The sequence below is a fragment of the Euphorbia lathyris genome, chromosome 3, assembly GCF_963576675.1.
Source record: "Euphorbia lathyris chromosome 3, ddEupLath1.1, whole genome shotgun sequence".
In the NCBI taxonomy this organism is placed as follows: Eukaryota; Viridiplantae; Streptophyta; class Magnoliopsida; order Malpighiales; family Euphorbiaceae; genus Euphorbia; species Euphorbia lathyris.
The window spans coordinates 49,048,587-49,070,871 of NC_088912.1; the positions used below are offsets into that span (position 1 = coordinate 49,048,587).

Here is a 22,285-nt window from a genome sequence, read left to right on the forward strand (position 1 = left end):
TTTGCATAAGCGTGGTACTCGGTACAGCAGTCTCACCTGGCTGTCATACGGAAATTTGTAGCTTTATACTTCTATAAAATACTTGTGCATCAGTTTACACAAATCCGTTGTAGTCTAGTCGGTTAGGATACTCGGTTCTCACCCGAGAGACCCGGGTTCGATTCCCTGCAACGGAATCGTTTTTTTAATACTTTTCGTTTTTTTTGGAGCCTTGGCAATGTTTTTTTGTTTGAGAAAAGATCTACTTCGTATAGTATAGTTATAAACCTGAGAAATATTTTAATAACTTTCATTAGAAGATGCTAAAATACATAGACTATTGAATAAAACCTATTTAATATGTGGGACCAAAATACATAGACTATTGAATTTATATACCAAAAGTCGCAACAGTTAATTTTTTTTGTATCCATTAAATTATTAAAATTTAATTTCAACCAAGGGTAGAATTGGAAATTCCAAGAGGCTATGAGTGAGATGACAAATTTGATCCGTCTTCATTATGGCCCTGTTTGGGAATTAGCTGTTAGCTGATTACATTAGCTGGTAGCTGTTAGTTGATTACATTAGCTGATTTGACTAGCTGTTTGTATAGACCTGTTTGGTAAAAATTAGCTGATTGATAATTAAAAGTATTTTCATGTCTTTATTAATGCATACACATTAAAATAATCAACTAATCTCCTTGATGAAGAGCTTCTTCAAAAAAAAATTTAATTTTTGACTGGAGGAGGTGTCATGACCGTGTCCAAAAATTTCAATTTTTGTACCTCGATATAGATTATAATATATTATCTTTTAGAGTGTTGACTGTTTATGAATTTAAGTATAATATTGGGTTTAATTTTAATGTTTTAGATGTAAATTAAAAATTTTGGATAAATTTATGAAAAGTTATAAATTAAAGGTATCAAAATAAATATTTCAAGTTCAAAATATATGAATTGTATCTTGCAATTTGAATACAACTTATTATAAATTACCAATTTTTACATAAATACTTAATTAAAATTAATTAATATCTCATTTGTTAATTATATTAATAATATTATATATATATAAATAAATAAATATTAATTTGTGGTATGTCAATGACACATGTTAGAATTTAATTTCATAATTAACCATGTAATGACACCTATATTATCTCAAAGAAATGTATGCTAAACTTTAATACTTAAAAATGAATAAACTATTGTGAATAGACGCTAAGTTACATGAATTTTTCTAATCAAAAGAAAAACGTGTCCTACATCAAGCAAACTTGCTTTTCATTATGATAGGAGGAGTCCATTTATTAGGGTTAAAAAAGTCAATTAATTTTAATATTGCAAAACGCTAATTGAAAAAGCTCTTAAAAAGAGCTTTTTCTAAATTAGCGTTTTCATTCCAAAACTCTCTCTCAAACCTCTCTCCACCAAACACTCCACGTTAAAATTGATCAAAACCGCTCTTTTTATTCCAAAACGCTCTTTACCAAACAGGGCTTATGTTAACCAATGGTAGAATTGGAAATTCCGAAAAGTGGGCAATGTTGGCAAGAAAAATAAAATAAAACAATGAAAAGAGAGATTTTAATTTAGAATGGAAATTTGTCAAATTTTAGCAACTCAGAGAAAGATTGTAAGCCTCCACACCAATTTCGGCTGCAAATAGGAATTAATGCCCACCAAACTCTCCTTTGCTGTCTTTACTCCCATTCAATATTAACATTATCCCGTATTATTTATTGTGTTTTTTTTTCTTTTTCTAGTGAGAGAAGCTCTAACTTCTCTCTAACTTCTACACCCTTCTCTTCTCGGATAAATTACACTTATGGCCATTGAACTATATCCATTTTCACATTGTAGCCATTGAACTTCAATTCTTCCTAGTATGACCATTCAACTTTACATTTTATTACATCGGTGGGTACTGTCACAGTTGACCAGCTTTTTTCCACCTTTGACTCCTTTTTGACCGGTTCTCTCTCATTTCACCATTCTAAACCCTAAAAGTTCCATTTTACCCTTCATCTTCAACCCCTCCACCATATCATCAAACCCATTTTACCCATTTTTACATACAAGTTTCTGAAATCAGAAATCTCAAACATCACGTCGTTTGGGTGGAAGACGATAAAAAAAAAACCAGAAAAACCAAATCACGAGATGATCAGAAACTTCATTCCTGTTGAAATTGAATCATCGGAGGCTAGAATCGGTAGCTTGGTACAAGTTCACGACTATCAATTTTCAATCGGTGAATATCCAGAGAAGAATAATACCTCCCTATTTATTTGATTTTGCTTTTTATGGGTATGTTTTCCTTTTTCCTATCTTGTTATTTACTGATCATTTTGATTTCTTTGATTATTAATGGTTGGTGAGCTTCTTTTATTGTTTTAGTTAGTGGGATTTTTTTTTCTGTTACTTTTTGCTGTTCATGGTTGTTTTTCTGATTGTCTTTTTCTAGGTTTTATCTCATCTAATTACAGTACTTCTTGTTCAAATTATTCTACTTACTTAATACCCATTAATTTTTATCTTCCCATTTTAATTTTCTAGCTTTTCTTTCTAGCTTGAGGAGGTGCTTTACAACTTTTTTTTCATCTCATTTCTCATCTTCTTCAAGGTTTTGCTTTTACCCCAATTTTTTATTTGTTTGTATTTGGTAACAGACAGCTGCAACCGGGATTGAAATGGTGGTATACGAAAGAGAGAGAAAGACCCAGAGAAAAGAGAGATGAAGAAGAGAAAGAAAGAAATTGAGGGTAAAATAAGAATATAAAATTTTAGAAAAAGAAGAGGAGAGAAAGAACCGGTCAGAAAGGTGAGTCAAAGGTAAAAAGTGTCGGTCAACGGTTAGACCCGGCAAAGCGACACACGACCCGATGACACGATACGAACACGACCCGATGACACGATACGAACACGACATGTTTTTTTAGTGTTAGTGTTTAGGGTTTTATGACACGACACGAAATGACACGATACGAAATGACACGTTAATTTTCGTATCATTTTCGTGTCAATCCGAAAACACGAAACTGACACGGATGTTGAAAATTATTGTTATATTCTCTCGTGTTTTTTTATATCACTTTATTAATACAGATAATAAAATTATAATTATTAATTGCAAATATTGATTTGAATTTCCTAAATTGTTATAAACACATTACATGACCCTCTAACATGATATTATCGAACTTTTCGATAGTTATTGTTAACATACTAATCTAAAAATGATATAAAATGGTAAAAGTAGTACCAGATCTTCTTATATTTTTAAGAGTTATTATTAATATATATGCATAACAAAATTACATGTAACCCGAAAACACGACACGAAATCGACACTAACCCCAACAGGTTAACACGACTTTGACACGAAAGTTTTTGGGTTGGGTTTGGGTTTACTCTTTTTTGACACGAATCCGAAATGACACGACACGAACACGACTCGAACACGATAATTGCCAGGTCTAGGTGACAGTGGCCACCGGTGTAACAAAGTGTAAAGTTCAATGGCCATACCGGGAAGAATTGAAATTCAGTGGCCACAATATGAAAATGGGTATAGTTCAGTGGCCATGGGTGTAATTTACCCTTCTCTTCTCTTTGCTATTCTCTGCAAAAATATCTTTATTTTTTCTAGCTTTTCACCATTCTCACTACCATTTAACGATTCGATCTTGCCTTTTAATTAGGTTTACTCTTAGAGGATGAAGAAGGAACTTTGTCTTCCTTCTTCCTCCTCCCATTTATATTTTAGTTTTCGTTTTTAGTTTTAGATTTACATTTTCTTGTTAATTTGAAGTCTATATATCTCCTTGAACTTCTTTTTCCGTCAGATCTACACTTGTGAGCTATATTTCTTTCTTTTATTCTTTTTTCGGTCTTAGCAAGAGCGGAAAAAGTTTATCTTGTCCGTAGATCTATAGATCTGCGTGGATGCACAAACAGAAAGGACTCAGATCTGAACGTCCGGAAGAGCCTAAAGGATGGAGTATGGATTACAACGGTTTTTCAACGGGATTCGAATTACGAGAAAGATATGACTTCTATGTTTGTTGTATTTGTATCTTTTTCTGGTTTTTAGTGCTTTTTGTAGTCTTTTATTGCTCTTTGTAGTCTATGTTTTGCTCTATGTAGTCTTTTCTTTCCTTTATGGGTCTTTGCATGTATGGGATGAAGGTTTTATTCCTCTTTCTTTTATGTTGTATTTGTATTATTAAGTTAATGGAATGATATGTGATATTTTATAAAAAAAAAAAAAAATATTAACATTATCCCTATTGCTTTTCGGTGAATCTTTTAGAATTTGACTATTAAATTTATCCCTCTTCAATCAATACTCCACTTTGAGACTCATATTCAATTTTTGTGGTTTCGCCACTGAAGACCGGTCTTAACTTTTTATAGGATTTGAGTGAGATAACAAATTTGGTATGTTTTCATTAAGACATTCTAACATTATAAACACATGATCCTTGACGAATTTTCTCATTACTGTGAATATTATTTTCAAAATATGAAAATTGGAAGAGACAATAATTTGATTAGATGCAGAAGCGACATTGAACTGAAAAAGGGTAAAAGATCTGTAATTGCGAGATTGAGAATTGAGATTGAATAGTTTTTTTTTGTTCTTTTTTAAAATTATTTTGAAATTTTGGACCTTTTAGTTTATGGTTCCTGGATGATTGTCCCACAAAACATAGCTCATACCCGACTTTACCATCACTCATGTAAATGATATCACTTCGACCAAATTTAAGGAAAAAATGAATTGGAAAGCTAATGTTACAAGTAAATGGAAAGTTTCACTTATCAGCTTATAGCATAAAATTGGTTTAAATGCAAGACTTTAGCCACCACCAAAATTCATTTGGCCATTGAGATGAATGGAAGGTTTTTAATATCTATACTATATATAATTACGGAAGCAAAGAGAAATGAGAAGAAGTGTTTTACAGGTCTTTTTGATGAGTTGTCATCGTAGTAAAAAATCAGATTAAAAATATTTCATTAATTAAAAATAACAAATTTATATTTATAATATATTAAATAATTACTAGCCTATTAATTAAAATAATAAAAGAAAGCAAGAGTTACAGGAAGATGAAAAAACACAAAGCAAAGGAAATCCAAAAGTCACAAATAAACTTCTATATAAAGCATGATAGATAGTATTCCACCATTATATTCATTGGTCACGATAGATAGTATTATATTTCTGAAAATAAATATTCGATTTTTTTCATATGTTGTAGTTATTTTGTTCTCAATTATGTTGTTGTTTTATTTTTATTAAACAATAGTTGTTATAGTTTTATCTTTCAGATTCATTTCTGTTGTTACTCAGGTTCTATACCTCTCGCCAGGGGCGGAGCTAGGGGGGTAGGGGAGGGTCTCCCGACCCTCCGGAACACCCTTGACGAACAGTGGTTTAGTTCCGAGCACCCCCCCCCCCCCCCCCCAAAATAGTTAAAATTAGTACTTATAATGTAGAATGTGATTATATGACATAAAACTAAGTTTGCATAGTTGGTTGTAGTGATAAATGAAGGAATCTTTACATCTAATTGGTCATATGTTTGAATCTCCCTCTCTTCACTTTTTATCTCATTTTAATTTTTTCCCTTAAACCTCATTCTCCTTTAAAAATATCAATATTAAGTATCATTTTTAATCATTGTTAACTCATTCTCCTTTATTATTTTTAATTGTATTTTTTTAGTTACAAAATTCATGACCGAAAAGACAATTTGACGAATAATTTCTCCAATTGACCAAACTTGTCAACATTAGGGATAAAATTGCTATTGGCTGCCAACGTTAAGGATAAAATTGTTCTTAGGTGTAAACATTAGAGTATTTTTGCACCTTATCCTTACTTTATATTGAATCTCAATTGTTTTGTACCTTAATGTTTCCAATTATGATCAAATATATCATTATATTATCAAAAATTTGAAAATTTTGATTTGACTACTATGAATCAAAGCCTTAAGTCGTTATTAAGAAAAAAAAATTCCATACAATGGAGCCCCTCCGGACTTTGAGCTCTGGCTCCGCCACTGCCTCTCGCTATCTTATCCATGTTTTCTTTTTTATTTGTCTTATTTTTTTCCAAACTGATAGTTTCAATTGAAGAAATCCGACAGAAATAGAAGATGCATGAATAACTAAAATCGGAAAACACAAAAGTGTCAAAAATTACAAGAAATTCTTATGTTTCTCAAGGTAATTATTCGATTTTTTCATATGTTGTAGTTATTTTTGTTCTCAATTGTGTTGTTGTTTTCTTTTTATTAAACAATAGTTGTTATAGTTTCATTTTTCAGAGATGAAATTCCATTTCTGTCGTTACCCAGGTTCCATACCTCTCGCTACCTTATCCATGTTTTCTTTTTTATTTGTCTTTTTTTTTTAAATGACTAAAATAAAGATTTTGTAAATTTGTATTCTTTTTTAGTATATGTTGCTAGGTGTTATCGTTTCGATTGCTAACTCTTAACTAAAATTTAGATTTTCGGCTTTATATGAACTCAATTTTTGGCTTTCTCAATTGTGCTGTTGTTTTATTTTTATTAACCAATTGTTGTTATAGTTTCATCTTTCAGAGATGAAATTCAATTTCTGTCGTTATCTAGATTCCATACCTCTCGCTACCTATCCATGTTTTCTTTTTTATTTATTTATTTTTCAAAATGACTAAAATAAAGATTTTGTATATTTGCATTCTTTTTTAGTATATGTAGGTGTTATCGTTTTGATTGTTAACTCTAACTAAAATTTAGATTTTCGGCTTTTTATGAACTCAATTTTTAGTTTTAATTGAAGTTAGATTGAATTTTCTAATTCGGAACATGTTGAAATCCACTCATTTTTTTAGTTTGAGTTTAGCTAATTGATATGGATTGTATTTTTTATTTTTATGCATTTTGGTACAAATAGATATAAAGTTTCACACGATAGTTGTTCATTGAAGTTTGAGACATATTAAATAAAATATTAAAGAGATATTGGTATATTATACTTACAATGAAGTTTATTTCAATATAAATTATGTTATATTATTATTATTATTATCAAGAAGTTATTTTTCCCAATTTTCTAGACAAGGAGATTGTAAGCGTCTAATACGCTTGATAAGATGTTTATTCTTGAAGAATGTGGATTATGCTAGATACGAATTCAAAATCAAGGTAAATAAAAATAAATTTTGATGCTCAAAATTCTAAAAATGTACATTAATTATGGATATTGAGATAATTGCTTTTGCAACATTGGCTTATATAATTTTTAACTATTATATTATGGTTCGTACAAAATTGTTAGTATTTCAAGAGTTTTTAACAGATAAAAATGAAATATGATCATAGGAAAAATTATTGAAAAATATTAATTAAGAAAATATTATTATTTGAATCTCTTCAAATTCTCAAATGTTGAGCATAATGATTCTAATTAATATAATTAATTTCACATATTAATTATAAAACGTTTTTTTTTGTACTAAGTGGTTACAATTGCGATTTAATTCTATTTAACTAAAATTAATTTATGGACTTAATACTTCATTAAGAAAAAATAAAATGTTTTTTTTTTGAGTAAAGGTTGGGACACGAAGGCAGGTCGAACATCCCAACTAGGTTGGCACCCCCGGCGCAGCCAACAACCCGAATATTATTAATACAAGAAAATTAGAAGGGATACAGAAAGGGAGAGGGGAGAAAACAAAGAATGAAAGAAAGACTAGAGAAAACGAATGTGACCTACATTACATAAGTCGTCAAAAAGAAAGAATTGACAAAACTGTGGGGCAGTATCCCACCAATGATTATTACTTGCCGATTGTCCAAAGCAAGCTAGCCGATCCGCTGCCTGGTTGCCTTCTCTGAATATGTGTGTGATTATCCAGTTCATATCGGATAATTTTGCCAAGCAGTTGCACCAATCCCTCTTTATTCTCCACGGGACCTCCGTCCGTTTATTACGAAGAAGGTGAACCGCATGACTGGAGTCAGATTCAATCCAAAGATTTTTCCAGTTTCTGTCCCATGCAACGTTAATTGCAAAAATTATCGCCTTGAGTTCAGCCACGAGAGCCGTTGCTTCCAGAATTGGAATCGCAAAGCTTCCAATCGCAAAAGATCTGCTATTTCGGAAGACACCTTTTGCACCTGCGTTCCCAGAAGCGTTAGCTGCACCATCCGTGTTTACCTTAATCCACCCCGCTAACGGTGCCATCCATCTGACAGTAATGCAATCCGGATCAGGCGGTTCCCTATCACGGGCAGCAGCAACCTTATTGTTATTGATATAGTGCAGCAGCTGATATCTAAGAATTTGGATTGAAGGGAGATCGTTGTCAAAAATGGCACGGTTTCGAATAAAATGTTTAATTAATGGACAAAAAATATTTTCACTCTCCTCTTTATACGCTTATGTCTCGATATTCTCTCTTATTTTCAAAAAAAAAAATCCGAGAGGAAGATGGTTCTCTCCTAATTATCTTTTTCGTCCCTTCATTTTTTTTCAATTCTTTTGTTTGTTTTTCTTACTTACAAAATTCAAGAATATATAATTATTAGAAAATATTAATGAAATCAAATAAGTGATATATGCGAGTATGACTGATATTCTGTATAGTGAAAGAATGAAGAACAAATTGATCGAATGTCTTGATAAGATATTACGAGATGAAAATAGGAGAAATTGTCACGTCCGTGACTAAATTTCTAGAATTTATATTTTGATATTAGTATATATGATAATTATTAGGTGTGTGATTTTTATTGGTGCTATAGAAAAAGTTTGGAGTTAATTTGAGGGTTTTATGTGTGAATTAAAAGTTATGATAATTTTTAAAAGATTATATAAAGATGGAGGATCAAATTGGATAATTGCCAGATTTGGTATATATAGATAGAAATGGCGGAAGAGGCAGAGATTATCCATATATATTCATTATATTCATTTTAAATTTATCAGTTTTCTCTGAACCGTTTCTCCACCGTTTCTTTGATTTACGGAAATTCGACTGTCTGAATCATTCGAAATTGAAAACATAGCATCTTTATATATAGATCTAAATCCTAGCCGAAGAGTTTTTGAGTTTCGGTAGTGTTTGGAGGGAAATGGCTTAGACAGAATTTAGAGGCGAATTGAACGGGTTTGTGGTTTTCAATTAATAGTCAAGGTAAGTACCTATCAACTATATTTTGAGTTTGATGTATATAAATATATATATAATCAAAGGATTTACAAAAATTGATATTTCAGGGTTTCTACGGATATTTTGTAAAATTGAGGTTTTTCCTGATTTTGCTTTTTATTGTGAAATTATGGTTCAAATGAAGCTATTTATTACGTTTCTATGTGAATTTCGGATTTTACTTGATTATGTTGATTTAAAGCTTCATTTGGTTGATTTACATATATACATATATGTTTTGGTGAATTTGATGATTTCTTACGAGTTGTGTTTGGATTGAGAAATCTGTTACAGTTATTATTGTTATTATTTTGGATTGAAGTCCAAATATGATTTTTATCATACAAAAGGGCTAATTGAAGCCAAATGATTTTTGGTTATGAAATAGTTTGGAATTTGATTGTGAACGGATATTTGAGCACGTTATGATTTTATGATTTTATATCCTTCGAGAGTTATCCGGATCGGTGGTTCCATATTTGAAGACCATGTTCAGTGAGGGACATGACATGTGTACACAGTTTGAAAGACCTATTGGGTATGGCAAAGAAGTGTCGGGTAAGACCATATGGGATAGGCAATGTTAAGAGACGTCTCGATTATATATGTGGTTATGGATTGATACTTAAGGGGAGAAACTCGAGGATGGATACAATGTTTTAAGTTCATTTGGATTATGTTTTCGGTTATGATTGATTTTGATATAAGGTTTTACGTTTGATTAAATATGAGTTGGTTTGATAAAACACTTATTTGATTACAATATTTTATAAGGTTTTGAACTCAAGAATTGATACAAGATTATATATTTTTGGTTTTTGGTTTACTACTTTGACTATATTATGAACTTTGGTTTTGAGTATATTTTATAAGGTTTTGATTAAATCCCTTTATAAACGTATATATGTAGCTATGTTAAATAAAGTTGGTTTTTATGGCTGATAGTTTCTTACTGAGATTTTTGTCTCACGTTTTTATATGTTTTAATGTTTTTAGGTGAAACAGTACAGGATATAGAGAAGGTTCCCGACCGATTAGGCGAGGTTTGGAAGTTGACTGCTTATTGTTAGCATTATGGTTAGAACTTTGGTATTGCAATTGTAATATAATGATATGTGGATAAATTGGAGACTCCTAAGTATTGATTATTATCTTTCCATTTCACGCCCGATGCCGCTTGAGGTCATTTAGGGTCGGGTGTGACAGAAATCATCATCTTAAACTGATTCAATTAGATATATTGGATTATTGTAGCATAATGAATAATTGAATTCGAATACTTGGTTATCATGAAATTCTATCAACCAAAATAATTATCATTAAGATGAATTTGTGACTAATTCTTACGAATTTTATTTTTTTATATGTAACATATTGAATTGATAAAATTTCTTCATATGCAACATTAGAAAAGTATTGATTGTAATAGTTTATAGAATAATATATTGAAGTTGCTTCCATTTTAACATAGATTGTAATTCTTTTGTATCGTAGATATAATATTTAATTTTAATTATAGTTTAATTCAATTTTTGTTTAACCTATATTGTAATTCTTTTGTATCGTAAATATAATATTTAATTTTAATTATAGTTTAATTCAATTTTTGGTTTTTTATTATATTCTAATATATTTCTTAATTAATCTGCTATTTTATTATTATTGTTTCACAGAATATTTGGAATATGAAAATGTATTAAAATTCTTGAAAAGTAGAAATCATTGAATTTTGTAAAAATAAATAAATCATTCATCTTTAGTTAAAATTCTATAAAAAAGTAGTCAATTATTTTTAAAATTAATTTAATTTGAATTATCATTAAAAAATATATATTAATTTCAAATATACATCATATAAAGTTTTTTCATAGCATGATATAAAATTATTTAAAAGTAAATATGTCAATTTATTTATTTATTTAAATTATATAAAAGTTTCATACCCCGTGCATCGCACGGGTTTTCGACTAGTGTGAGTTGAAACTCCGGACTATAGTATGAAATCCCCATTCTACGGGACATTTTGTGATATTTTGCTAAATGATATTTCTCGCATTAATTTAACTACAGTTTCTGTTTTGTTTGTTAATTTATTTTAGGAGAACAAAGCTTGTGGTTTGAGCCATTTTTAAACATAAACTACGTGGTTTAAAAGTCTACAAACCAGTACCTTGTGATTCATTCCGCTAGTAAAAGCAGTCCAAACTAACTAACAGTGTTAAAAAAAACCAAAAGTCAAATGATAAAGAGCTATTTTGATCTTTATATTTATTTATTTTATACATTAACCCCTTTATTATCTAATTATCACAAACAAACCTCAAAACAAAAACAAAATATCAAATTTACCATCTTCTCCTTCTCTCACATCTCTCTTTAGTTTATTTTTATTCTCTCTCTAAACACACTCACTCTCCCTCTCTATTTTCTCTCTCTAGCAATACTTGTAAAAAAACCACAACCCATGGAGTCGGTTGTTCCTGTCAAAACAAATCAACCAAAGTGTTACTGCGAACAGACACATCTCATCTCGGGATAACAATTGAAAAACGTTCCCCAGTCCTATCTCAACCAAAGTGTTACTGCAAACCCACACATCTCTTTTCGTTTCTTCTCTTTCGTTTCTTTGTATTCTTTTGCAATCATCAACTACCAATTCCCAAGTAATTTCTCTTTCTTTCGATTTATTTCTTCTCCTGAAACCATTCGTTTTCTTTTCATATAATATACCATCTCATCTTTAGATTCTATTTCTCTATCCAGTCTTGATCACATGCACCTTAATGATCATGTAGAATTTGCTCATTCATCGTTAGATCTAGGCTTATTAGAATCCTAAGGCTATCTCCATCCCGTCTGACTTCGTAAATTCTAGCATATGCGAAGCCTACGGAGCTAATGTTTGGTTTAGTAGATGATTTTAATTATCATATGTGAAGTTTGGTTGTGTTTTTAACAAAATTCGCTTAGTGGTATATAACAAAAAATGCCAAACAACAACGGATTCTAACATTAAAATCATAACATTATCAAAATTTACAACAAGATTGCCACAATAAACTCCTAACAAATCACTTCAAAGTGAACCTAACTAATCTGGATGGAAATTTCTCCCTCTACAGGAAGTCCAGACTTTTTGGGATGAGAAATGGAAGTCCAAACCTTTTGGGATTGACGTGTCCCATGGTGCACACCAAGATTGGCACAATCTCTCCTAACCAATCATTTCAAAGTGAATGTGCCAATCTTGAGGGAAATTTCTCTCTATACAGGAAGGAAAGTCATTTCTTCTGCATCCGAGGACACCGTCTTCCAGAAAGGGATGTTATGTATTCAATCACCTTCAAAAAAAATTAATCGTGTTAGGCAGGAAAAATGACGATTTGGCTTCACGAAATGAGGCTTAGCGAAGCATGCGAATGTAAATGTGTATGGAAGAGGATGATTTTACTTAGCGAATCGATGCTTTCGCAAAGTCTGCGAGGTTTGAAACGTGACGATCTACTTACTGAATCGATGCTTTCGCGAAGTCTGCGAGTGAAATTATGAACTTTTCTACTCACAGACTTCGTGAAATAATCGATTCGCTAAGCAGATCGTCACATTTCAGGCTCTTTCTCATCGCAGGTCTTCGCGAAATCATCGACTACGCGAAGCGATTTCATGGAAAACGCAGAGAAAACAGTAGATACTTACATTTTTCGTGCCTTTCACCCTTAAAAGCGACAATAACAATATGATAAACTGGAAAAAACGATGGAAACAACGTAGAATAACCATTTCTTTGATGGTAACAAGAAGAAAGAAACCAAGTAACGAGGATGAACAGGAAGATGAAGAATCATGACTTCGTTTTCTAACAGTAGGAAGATGAAGAATCAAGAGATGAAGAGAGGAAGAAGATAAATACATTGTGATTTGGAGAAATGGTGCAGATTTCGTGCAATTTAAAGGAAAATAGGAATCAAAAGTATGAGAATCATTAATGGAGGAGCCAACCGTTTTGCGTAACCAATGAGAAGGGGGGAGAGACCGTTCGCATAAAGGGGGAAGTGGAAAGGTTAGCAGTATTATTGGAAAGTCACATAAAAACAGTTTAAATATGTAATAGGTTGAGTAAATGAGTTAAATATCTAAATGGATCTCCCATTTTACCCAATTTTATAATTTACCCTCTTCATAATCATTATACGCACTTATCATGATTTTTTTTTAAAAAGAAAGCATTCATTTTGATTAGAATATCTATTTATCTATCTATCTATCTCAATTGGAAATATTTGTTAAGAATTCATATTTTGGTTGTTAGATTGTTGATCATTAATTTCATTTTCCTTGTGCATGCGCAGATAGATATTAGAAAGAATTGATAAGTGGAAGTTGAATAAAGCCATGTTCTTTATTACTTAATTTCAGTAATAATCAGTTCAGTTCAGTATTCAGTTTCAGCATTCAGTAATTTATCATTATTTATTATAATTATTATTATTTATATATACTTTTTTTATTATTGTTTATAATATATATATATGTATAATTTTTTTATTATTATTTATTATAATTATAATTATTTATATATAATTTTTTAATTTTTTTTGGTCCAAATCGTACCATAGATAATAATTTTTTCTTTTATTTTTTTCACATCCCAACATATGTTTGTGATTTATTATTGATAAAATGACGCTCATGTGAAGTGTAGATGACAAGATTCATGATCGGAAAGACAGTTTGATGAATTATTTCTCAAATTTACTCATTTTAGACGTTATGGGTAAAATTGTACAATTTTAGACGTTAGGGGTAAAATTGCTCCTGACCCAAAACGTTAGGAGTATTTTTGCACCTTAACCCTTAATTGTAATAAAAGGTTAAGAGTTTGTATTCATATAAAAATTTATATCTAATTTCATAGACTTTCAATTGTATGTAAATTTGTGTTTGTATGTAATTTGTATTTTTAATTTAAATTAGACTCATTTTTATTTAATTTCATAGGCTTTTATCGAGCCGAGATTTTATCGGTATTCAATTTAGTTTTATCTTTAATAATATATTTAATAATATATTTATTTATTATTGTTGTTATTATTATTAGAACCATTATTATTATTATTATTATTATTATTATTATTATAAGCTTATTAATGTCCAATATTATCATTAAAATTATTTTAAAGTCTAATATCATCATTATTATTAAGTTTGCTTAAGTTCGGTAGCATTCAGTTAATGCCTTGACGAAAGTCCGATTGTTGGGAATAACGTATGAAAGTAACTTGGTCTATGTATATTGACTTTTTTTATAGCATAAACTCTTTATTCATCTAGAAAGGCTATATATCTAGATGCTTGCATCCTCTGTATTACTGCGGTTGCTGGCATAGAGTTAGCTGATGCTTATTCCCCAGATACCGTCATTGTTTCTTCTCTGGAAAAAGAAGTTCACGAACCATAGGCCTTCTACTCGCTCCTCCGTTCCTTGATCCAACTCCCGGTGAGTGACTTCATCATGCCCTTGACCGACCCTATCTTCGTGTTTCAAGGAAAAACAGCTCTCTGTTTTGGCCCTGTTTTTGCTAAATTCATTTCTTACCTGCGTTTCGCGCTTCTGCTCGTCCACTCGGGTCTGCCCCCGCTACACTTGTTTTATTTCTTGGGAGGTAATCTTCTCTATCCATCTACTGCTGGTTTAGCTGGTAGAAAGCGAGCCAGAGCCTTTAGTAGCGGACGCAGCTGCAGATTTAGTAGCCACGGCAGGCGCTGGAGCAATTCCCTTATTATCGCAGACCACCTGTTCAGAAGCGATCTTCCTTTACCTGGTCAAGAAGAATCATCAGGATTACCAGGGCCAATCTCCGGACCTCACCTCTGCTTTTGCGAAGCAGCTGTTGAAGGGGTTGAAGCTTTGTGCCGCGTCCAACCAGGTGTACTTCCACGCGGCATTGCTCCGTCAGGCTTTCGTCCATTGCGGAAAATTCCCCACTCAGTTAAATTGGGTCGCATTCAGTTAAATTCAGTAGCATTCAGTTCAGTTTTTTTTCGACGGTAAAGAATAAAGCCTAATTGATTTCATACAAGTTTATACTACTTGATTGATTGTCCAAGTAAGTTACTCTTTTTCTTCTTATATGTTTATTTCTAACATCCATTTTTGGAGTTTAAGATGTTTTTTTTATTAGGTTGAGATAATAAATTGACAGAGAGGAGAGAGAGTGATTGTATTTAGAAAGATAATAAAAATAAGGGTTAATTACAAAAAACTACCCTGTTGTTTGACCGATTTGCGATGTGGTACCTGTGGTATTTTTTTTTACAAACGCCTCCCTGTGGTTGTCGCCGTTATACAAATCAAGGAGACGGCAAAAAATCTGTTAAATCAGAGGGACAATTTGGGAAAGAAAAATTTTGACTTTTTTTTCTTAATTTTTAGGTTGACTTCATCTTCTTCTTCTCTTCTCTTCTTCGTTCTTCGATCCTCTTCTTCTTCTTCCTCCATTTCCTCTTCCATTTTCTCCTCTTCTTCCTTTCTTTTCTTCTTCTTTTTCTTCTCTTCATCTTTCCCTTTTTTCTTTTTTTCTTTGTTTAATTCTCGAAATTCCAGATTTCTGGAAATTCCAGAAATCTGGAAATTCCAGACGTGAAGAACGTCCGGAGACGTTCTTTACGTCTGGAATTTCTAGATTTCTGGAAATTCCAGACGTGAAGAACGTTCTTCACGTCTGGAAATTCCAGAAATCTGGAAATTCCAGATTCTGGAATTTCCAGATTTCCGTGAATTTTCGGATTTCTGGAAATTTCAAATCCGGAAATTCACGAAAATCTGGAAATTCCAGAATCTGAAATTTCCAGAAATCTAGAATTTCCAGATTTCTGGAAATTCCAGAATTAAAAAAAATTAGAAAAAAAGAAAAAAATAGGAAGAAGAAGAGAAGAGAGGAGGAAGAAGAAGAAGAAAAGAGAGGAGGAGGAGGAGGAGGAGGAAGAGAAAGAAGAAGAAGAAAAGATTCTAGGTGAAGAAGAAGAAAAGAAAGAACAATCGATACAAAGAGAGAAGGAGAGAGAAGAAAAAAATTAAAAAAAAAAATTAAAAATTCTAATTTCCTAAAATACCCCTATGCCACATCAGCAATTTGACAGAATTTTGGCCGTTTTCTTGATTTTGCTAACGGTGACAACCACAGGGAGGCGTTTGTAAAAAAAAACCACAGGTACCACATCGCAAATCGGCCAAACCACAGGGTAGTTTTTCGTAATTAACCCTAAAAATAAATTAAACGAAGATGTGAGAGAAGAAAGATACGATGAATTTGATATTTTATTTTTATTTTGAAGTTTGTTTGTGATAGTTAAATCATAAAGAGGTTAATTTATAAAATAGTTTCAACTGCATTTGCTAACGGAATGAACCACAATGTATTAGTTTGCAAACTTTTAAACCACGTAGTTTATGTTTAAAAATGGTTCAAACCACATGATTTATTTTGGTACTTTCCTCTTCCTCTGTATTTTATTTCTATGATTTTCCATCATTAGAAAAAAAAACAAATTTTATTCTAAACTGTCTATCATTTTCTAAAATTTGGTATTTTGTTCTATTTTTTTTATAGATTGTTCTATTTAATTTTGTAATAAACTTAAGGCTCATATCTGAAGCAACTATTTATATTATTATTTTAACAATATTATAATTAAATTACTTAAATTTTTTTTATCTTATACATAGATGAGATATATTATCTTTAATACAATTTCATATTCTATTAAAATAACAAAAGGTCGTAAATAACGATTCTGGAGATTTTAGTTATATAATTTATTGGAAAAAGTATAAAAATAAACCTTGTAGTTACACCCATTTTCGCACAACACCTATGTGGTTTAAATGTTTGCAAAGTGGTGCCATGTACTTCATTCCGTTAGCAAACACATACCAAATTGACTAACGGTGTTAAAAGTCAAAGGAAAAAGAGTTAATTTGGTACTTATATTTATTTATTTTTATAAATTGACCCCCTTATTATCTAATTATCACAAACAAACCCAAAAATAAAAAATAAAAATCAAATATACCATCTTCTCCAACTCTCTTTAATTTTTTTTTTTCTTCTATCTTTCTCTTCTCTTTCAATTTCTCTCTCTAAAATAAAGCTATCCCCAACACTTTCAAAATTTATATATATATAGAAAGAAAAATGGAAGAAAAAGCTTGAATTGAATCTTGTATACTTCTCAACGTTTAATTTATGAATATTCTTGACACACCTTGAAGCTGACCTGCTATTCATAACAACTAATTGCCTTACAGCTTTTCAAGAACATACAACTAGCGATTATATCAATAACGATCAAATTCGAATACATATAAGCAATCAAAACCCCTTCAATAATCGTCAAACAAGACCGCGTTTCCTCAATACGATATGAACTCACAATCCGGTATTGGAACAGAGCTTCAATTCCGGCCATGGCCATGTTTACCGGCAAGGCAATTGATAGTCAGGGCCGGTCCTGATAATTTATGGGCCCTAGGCGGAATAATAAAAAAGGGTCTCTTTAGTAAAAACATTTTACGTAAAAAATATTTTAGTACATGATAAACAAAAAAATATTTCATTAATTCCTTATTTGTCTACATATTTAAATCTATTTGATAAAAAAATTAAATCAATTGCCACATGTACATATCACGTGTAAAAAATTGTATCATTTGGTAAAAAACAAAACAAAACAATTAATTTTTCATCCAAAATGGATTAAATGTCACTTATGGAAATACTCTACGGAGAAATACTCTACCAGTTCATAATTTTTTTTGAACCGACCCCAATTCATAATTTTAAATCTTAGTAAATATATTAAAGACTCTTAATTTATAAACTTTAATTTTTAAAATATATTAAAAATAATGATTTTTATATGTATCACAATTGATTATAAAATTATAATTAAATCATATATCAAAATTATTTTTCAATATGTTATTATTAATTTTAAACCTTAATAAATAAGTTTTAAAGAAGTAAATTTTTATATAAATTTCTTCACATTAATATATATATATATATATATTTTTTTTTTTTTTTTAAGGTTTGTGTATATATATTTCTTTTGAGAATTCCAAATATTTAAATATATTTTTTTTGTAAAAAACAAATTGTAGTGAAACAGGGGATCGGGACCTAGGAATATTTGAATATATTTTTTTTGTAAAAACAAATTGCAGTGAAACTGGGGATCAAACCCAAGCCCCTTACAATGGAATGAGTGGTCTTAACCACTGAGATATGTACTAGTCTATGTGTAAAATCTTTTTACGGCCTATATATACACATATATAAAAAAACAATTGGGCCCTCTTATAGCCATGGGCCCTAGGCCTGTGCACTCCTGGCCTAGGTCCAGGGCCGGCCCTGTTGATAGTGATGTCGAAGTTCTTCCCCGAATCATCACACACGCCTTAAGAAATGGCAGAAACCCGCCGGATCGTTCTTTGCCGGACAAAACCAATGCCAAATTAGATATTATGATTGCATTCGCGAGAATGACGGAGTAAACTACGACTCCGGCCGCGGAAAGGAGGACGGAGGAGGTAGGGGAAGAGAAGCCGAAATCTTGAAGAAAGTTGAAGGAGAGGAATAAGAAAGTGAAGGCGGTTGCATTGGCGGAGACGATTAAGAATGAGTTGCAGATATAGGTGAGGACAAGGGGATTGAAAATGGAGAGAGACAATTAAGAATGAGTTGCAGATACAGGTGAGGAAAATGGGATTGAAAATGGAGAAAAGAGAAGAGAAAGAAGGAGACGATGATGAAATTGGGGGAAATTGGTTGAAAGATTGAATATATATACATATAGATAGATGAGAGATCAGGTGTGACACATCTCTTATGATGTGACAAACCTTATTATGTGACAAATACCAATTTTGTAATTAACCAAAAGGATGTGGCAAATTTGTAAATAAAAGGAAAAAGAAATTTGTTTTATTTTTTTTCTTTAAAATGCATTTTCCCAACTTTTCCAACCTCGTTTTTCAAAGAATTTTATACCGTTGGACTCGTCTTAATTAAACGGTCATTTTAAGATCCATGAAGCTCAAGTAAAAAAAAACCCGGTGAACGGAATCCGGGTGGGCGTTTTCCGGCTAGCAAAAAGTGTCCAGAAAATTCTCAAAAAATGTAAAACATTATTCTAAGAAACTTTAATTCTTGGGTCGAAGCGAGATTTCTTACGGTTTAGTCCTAATAAAACTTTTTTCTTAATTTTATCCATTTTACACGCTTCAACAATTTGTTGGGTAAAAAATATAAGGAATCTCGCTGTAAACCAAGAATTAAAGTTTCTTAAAATAATGTTTTACATGTTTTAGAATTTTTTGATAATTTTCTAGACACGTTTTTTGTCATACTTACGTTATTCCAAATCAGTGTACCATTTGTTCCACCATAATACTTATATTGTTCCAACAGAAAATTGTTTTATTTCTTTTCTTTAAAATACATTTTTCTGACATTTCGAACCTCGTTTTTCGAAATTTTTTATACTATTAGACTCATCTAAATTAGACAGTCATTTTAAGATTCTTGAAGTTCAAGTAAAAAAAAAATCCGGTGAACGGAATCCGGGTGGGCGTTTTCTCGTGAGAAAAAAAGAGCCCAGAAAATTCTTAAAAAATTCTAAAAAATGTAAAAAATTATTCTAAGAAACTTTAATTCTTGGGTTGAAGCGGGATTTCTTACGGTTTAGTCCCAATAAAACTTGTTCCTTAATTTTATCCATTTTACATGCTTCAACAATTTATTGGGTCAAAACTGTAAGGAATTTCGCTTTGAGCCAAGAATTAAAGTTTCTTAAAATGATGTTTTACATGTTTTTAAATTTTTTGATAATTTTCTGGACACATTTTTTTATCCTACTTACATTGTTCCAAATCAGTGTACCATTTGTTCCAACATAATACTTGTATTGTTCAAACAGAAAAATGTTTTATTTCTTTTCTTTAAAATACATTTTTCCGATATTTTTAACCTTGGTTTTCAGAAAATTTTATACTATTAGACGGTCATTTTAAGATCCCTGAAGCTCAAGTAAAAAAAATTCCGGTGAACGGAATCCGGGTGAGCGTTTTTTGGCGAGAAATAAAGTGCCCAGAAAATTCTCAAAAAATTTCAAAAAATGTAAAACATTATTCTAAGAAACCTTAATTCTTGGGTCGGAGTGAGATTTCTTACGGTATAGTCCCAACAAATTGTTGAAGCATGTAAAATGGATAAATTAAGGAAAAAGTTTTATTGGGATTAAACCGTAAGAAATCCTGTTTCGATCCAAGAATTAAAGTTTCTTAGAATAATGTTTTACATTGTCTGGAATGTTTTGAGAATTTTCTGGGTACTTTTTTTCTCGCCGGAAAATACCCATCCGGATTCCGTTCACCGGAATTTTTTTTACTTGAGCTTCATGGATCTTAAAATGAACATTTAATTAAGACGAGTCCAACGGTATAAAATTTTTTGAAAAACGAGATTGGAAAAGTTGGGAAAATGCATTTAAAAAAAAAAAATAAATCAATTTTCTCTATCATCTCTTTCATTTTATTTACCAATTTGCCACATTGCCTTTTTAATTATCATCAAAACTACGTAGTTTTGTTATGCCACACAATAAGCTCATTGTCACAACTTAAGCCATTGTCACACTGGATCTCACCCCTACATATATATATATATATATATATATATATATATATATATATATATATATATATATATATATATATATATTGAAAGGGTTGATGGGGATAGCTTTATTTTAGAGAGAGAAATTAAGAGAGATGAGAGAGAAAGAAGAAAAAAAATAAAAAATTAAAGAGAGTTGGAGAAGATGGTATATTTGATTTTTATTTTTTATTTTGAGGTTTGTTTGTGATAATTAGATAATAAGGGGGTCAATTTATAAAAATAAATAAATATAATGATCAAATTAACTCTTTTTTCTTTGACTTTTAACACCGTTAGTCAATTTGGTATGTGTTTGCTAACGGAATGAAATACATGACACCACTTTGCAAATGTGGGTGTTATTCGAAAATGGGTGTAACCACAAAATTTATTTTTATACTTTTCACTAATTTATTTGATTATTTAGTTCAAGCGTCAGCTATTTTTTGGGTAAATCTTCTCTATTAACGGGGCGTTTGATATTCTATTGGGATGGGAATAAGGATAAAGGTTGTAACATGGATAGAATAAATGTTTGAGATAAAGATAAAAATATGATAGTCCAAAATTATTATTCAATGTTTGGTACGTGGAATATGGATAAGGATAAAATAATACATTTTATTATTTTAACCTTATTTAAACTACATAAGGATAAGATAAATTTTTCCATCCTATTAAAATCGCAGGAACTTATTTCACCTCCTTATACCACCCCCCTCTTTGGTATAGGATTTGAGGGATAAAAGGTTTATCTTTCATCTGTCTCACTCTTCTATCTCCCAAACAAACACGGGATAACCTATCTCGTATTTTTTGTCCCTATCCCACATCCCGTAAAGTTCTATATATGTACTAAACTCGAACTTGAGATCTCTAACTTAAATAATTCAAAACCATTAACTACTCAAACCAACCTTCATTTATACAATAGTATAAATAACATAAATTGAACCTGTAAAAAATCAGAATTAGAAAAAATAGAATAAAGATCCATCAAACTTGTAAGTTATTTGAAAAGATAAATTTGTATCCTTATCATACAAAATAAAGATAATTTTTGACGTTGCTCTAATTAAAAGAACCCTTCCTCCTCATGTATCATGCTATTATATATCATTACAAAATTCACAAAATTAGACTTTCACAGTGAAAATAATAATTATTATTAACCATCATTTTTTTTTCATACGTACCAGTCCAAATCCGACGTTTCGTTTACGTGAGTCAAGACACATGCAACACACATTTTGCATGTAGTTTACTTCTTTGCAATCAATGTACTAATTGACTACATTTTAAGTGAGTTGAGAGAGCTACCGGCACACTTTAAAACCCAGGAGGCAAGTCAAGATTTT

The 22,285-nt window shown here is 30.9% G+C and overlaps 1 non-coding gene across 1 annotated transcript; it reads left to right on the top strand.

Annotated features, from left to right (window-relative positions):
- The first annotated feature begins 103 nt into the window (after nucleotides 1-103).
- On the top strand, nucleotides 104-176 carry TRNAE-CUC (transfer RNA glutamic acid (anticodon CUC)). Its single transcript has one exon. It is a non-coding gene; the product is annotated as a tRNA-Glu (tRNA).
- The last annotated feature ends 22,109 nt before the right edge of the window (nucleotides 177-22,285 follow it).